General features: G+C 37.3%; 1 non-coding gene across 1 annotated transcript; it reads left to right on the top strand.

Moving 5' to 3' along the window:
• Positions 1-3,361: 3,361 nt before the first annotated feature.
• LOC120361018 (small nucleolar RNA U13) lies at positions 3,362-3,464 on the top strand. Its single transcript, XR_005577381.1, has one exon. It is a non-coding gene; the product is annotated as a small nucleolar RNA U13 (small nucleolar RNA).
• The last annotated feature ends 809 nt before the right edge of the window (positions 3,465-4,273 follow it).

Genomic DNA, 4,273 nt, shown 5'->3' with positions numbered 1-4,273 from the left:
AAAATTAGCCAGGAGTGGTGGTGCACACCTGAAATCTCAGCTACTCAGGAGGCTGAGGCAAGAGAATCGCTTTAACCTGGGAGGAGGAGGTTGCAGTGAGCTGAGGTCATGCCACAGCCCTCCAGCCTGGGCGACAGAGTAAGACTCCATCTTAAAAAAAAGACATGTTAAAAATTCTTAGCACAGAAAGATCACTTACATGCCATCTAACCCAATTCCTTCACTTATAGATGAGGAAAATTGATCCCAGTGATGTTAAATTACTTTCATCAAGTCACATTGATAGGTTGCCTTCTCAGAACCTCTGCCACACATCCTTTGGCTCATACACTAAAAACTTTATGAGAATATCAACAATATGGTAACATTTCAAATAACAACAATGCTTGAAGAATAGTTCATTCTCATTCATTTAAAATTCTGATTAATGTTTTGAAAGAAAAGTATTTTTATGTTTATAGTTTCTTAAAAATGAATCTCAGGTGTCTTAGCTCATAGTAGCACCTTTATAAGTAATAGGTTGAAAACATGAAATTGCTGATATTAGCTACTTTTATAAACCACAAAAACAGCAAATTTCAACCAGGTGCAATGTCTCAAGCCTGTAATCCCAGCACTTTGAGAGACTGAGGTGGTTGGATCACCTGAAGTCAGGAGTTTGAGACCAGCCTGGCCAACATGGCAAAACCCTATCTCTACTGAAAAACACAAAAATTAGCTGGGCATGGTGGTGGGTGCCTGTAATCTCAGCTACTGGGGAGGCTGAGTCAGGAAAATCCCTCGAACCTGGTAAGTGGAGCTTCCAGTGACCCGAGATCACACCACTGCACTCCAGCCTGGGTGACAAAGTAAGACCCTGTCACACACAAAAAAAAGAAAAACAAAAAAAAAAAAAACAAAGAAAATTTTGGGACTTGTATTACCCTCCAAGATGGATTTCAGTGATCTTTATCTATTGGTATTCAAATCCTTGTATAGCCCATGCCCAGGATGAACAGGAATGACCTGTGCAACCAATAGAATATTGAGGAATTGAGAATGTTTGACTTCTGAGGCTAAGGTCATAAACAATATTGCAGCTTCCACTTTGCTCTTTCTTGGCTTACTCACTCTGGCAGGAATCAGCCACCAAGTTATGAGAACACTCAAACAGTCCAAGGGAAAGGTCCATGTGGTGAAGAACTCAGACCTTCCGCCAACAGCCTGCACTAACTTGCCAGCCTGTGAATGAGCCATCTTGGAAGCAGATCTTCCCACACCACAGTAAAGCCTCCAGAAGCCCTGACCAACATCTTGATTGCAACCTCATGAGGCACTGCGAACCAGAACAAACCAGCTAAGCTGTTCCCAAATTCCTGGCCTATGGAAACTATGTGAAATACTGTTTTTTGTTTGTTTTATAGAGAGAGCATCTCCCTATGTTGCCACGGTTGAGAGTGCAGTGGCTATTCACAGGCACACAATCAGAACACTACAGCCTGGAATTCCCAGGCTCAAGACATGCTCCTGCCTCAGCCTCCCAAGCAGCTAGGACTACAGGCACATGCCACAGTGCCCACTGAGATGCTATTGTTTTAAGCCACTAAGTCTTGGGATAATAGGTAACAAATATGGAGCTTTTACAAATATGTATCTGGGCTGGGTGCAGGAGCTCATGCCTGTAATCACAGCACCTTGGAGGCCAAGGCAGAAGGATCTCATGAGTCTAGGAGTCTGAGACCAGTCTAAGCAACATAGCAAGACCCTATTTCTACAAAAATTTAAATGAAGTAATTAGCTGGGCATCATGGTGTGTGCCTGTAGTTTTTGCTACTAGGAAGGCTGAGGGGGAGAGGATCACTTGAGTGCCAATGTTTGAAGTTGTAATGAGCCATGATTGTGCCGCTGCACTCCAGCGTTGGAGTGAGACCTTATCTTTAAAACAAATAAACAAACAATCTGTCTGCACACATACACACATACATATAATATATACGTGTGTGTGTGTGTATATATATATATATATATATATATATATATATACACATATGACTAGAGGCCAGACATAGTGGCTCATGGCTGTAATCCCAGCACTTTGGGAAACTGAGGAGGGAGAATTGTTAGAGCTCAGAAGTTTGAGAATAGCCTGAGCAACAAAGTAAGACTCAATCTCTATGAAAAAAAAAAATGAAAGAAAATATAAAATAAAATATAGGACTAGATAGTATTAGGAAAATTTACAGCATTACTATGGGGGAGACAAAGGAATGGCATTTTGTTTGTTTTAAAATATAGTTTATAGTTCATGTGGTTTCCTTGGATCAATATGACTCTTCCTAAATCCATTCCAGAGATTATTATTTTGGGTCTCATTCCACTACCCTCTAAGAAGCTCTCCCTGAAAGGTGACTGAAGTTCAAACCAATGTTTCTCTGCTTTGATCCTCAGTAAACTTGTTGGACTTCACGGTTCATTCTTTTAGTATCTAATTTCTAATTATTTCAAGTAAGCATTGTTTATCTCTTCAATTAGATCAATTAGATTGTAAAATTCCTGCATTCAGGACCACATCTTTTAATTGTTTTAGATCTCTTCCCTTCAACATAGTTGTCTGCTGGGGGCACCTTACATGAGTATGATTACTCATTTATTGATTGAACAAATTAATAGAATCGCTTCTTAACATAGTTTTCCTCCTTGAAGATAATTTTATCTTAGAAATTATTCTTTATTTCAGAATGTGGCACAGATTTTCGACATGGACATTTTTCCCTCAAGAAAATCATATAGTACTTTAAAACACCCAAGTCTATCATATAATCATCTTTGAGTTATTCATATTTAAGAAATGTGCTGAATATTTTTGCTATCACTTTGTGACTTTCTCCAATTGTGAGGCTACCCATTTTAATTATATTATTTTATAATTGCTAAAATACAAGTTAGGCCAAAAAGAGCTTGCTGTGGCAACTGTGCATGGACTCTGTCCTAAAGGCTCACCCCTAACATTTGTAGTACTGGGACCAGGTGATACATAGTGGCCTATATATCATATGTCTAAATATTTCAAAGTCAGTTATCAAACTATCAAACTTTCAGGGAAAAAAAGCATGTTCTATTCGTCTATCTTGACAAATTTTCTTCCTAGTTATTTCTTCTCTGAATTTCAGTTTCATGTTTTCTATTTCTATTTTGACCTTAACTTGTACTCATTCTCAAAGTCCTAGAAGATTAAAAAAAAAAAAAAATCAAAGTGACTGTACTCAAAGTGTTCAAATATATCTTCCATCAAAAATTGTAAAGTAAATTTGAAAACTGGAAAATTCTCATTATTTAATGTTTGAAAGGAATTTTTCTAAAGGGTTCAGTATAATCTCTCCTGATTATTTTGTAGTTCATGAGTGTGATGATTGGTGTTCATGCACATGTGTAAGATATGCCACACTTGAACCTTATTACAGCATTGGCACATGACCTGTTTGACATTGTTATAAGTAAAATGCTTGTTCCTCAGTACTGCCAGGAAAAATTAACATTCAGACAAAAAGTTCTCTCAGCAAGGCAATTTTACTTTCTGCGGAAAGGGTACTACTTGCTGGCAGTCTTGCCACAAGAGTACAATGAACAAAAGAAAGGCAGGCATATTTATTCCTTACACATTGGATTCTTACTGCTGTGTCCAATCTCCATTGGTTGGAGCTAGACTTCACAATCTAAACTAAAACCTGATTGGCTAACAACTTAAAACTTTTCTAAATAGATAAAGGCAATGGAGAACAAAGGAAAAAAGGAAGTTGCTTTTGAAAGGACTTAGAAAAGTAATAACATTCCTAAACAAGGAAGGGGCATAGGCTGCAAGCTGGGACATGCCTGTGAGTACATTCAGCACAAATATTTTGGTTAAAGTACAAGGACATAGAATGTACCATGTGCCTGTAAGCATGTCTAGCACAAATATCTTGGTTAATGTACAAGGACATAGAATGTACTTATTCCTTTATGTCTGACAGCTACATAGGATAGGGCTTAACAAAGACTTATTAGCAAAAAGCCAGAAGGCATTGAAGAAAGTTAGTCTTTGAAAGAAATTACTATTTCTAACATTTATTATTATTCTTTAACAAGAAGGAAAACATTGAATAGCAACTTTTTACTTTTCACAGACACACACACAAAAATAAACAAAAGAAGAAAAATAATAAATTCTCTTAAAATTTCTAAAGAGAAAAACAAATTATAACCATCACGTGTCAACTTTTTTTCAGATTCATCATCTCTGTAAAGATCCAAATTT

This window comes from Saimiri boliviensis, chromosome 6, assembly GCF_048565385.1.
Source record: "Saimiri boliviensis isolate mSaiBol1 chromosome 6, mSaiBol1.pri, whole genome shotgun sequence".
Classification (NCBI taxonomy): Eukaryota; Metazoa; Chordata; class Mammalia; order Primates; family Cebidae; genus Saimiri; species Saimiri boliviensis.
This window is presented reverse-complemented; position numbering and strand designations above follow the sequence as displayed.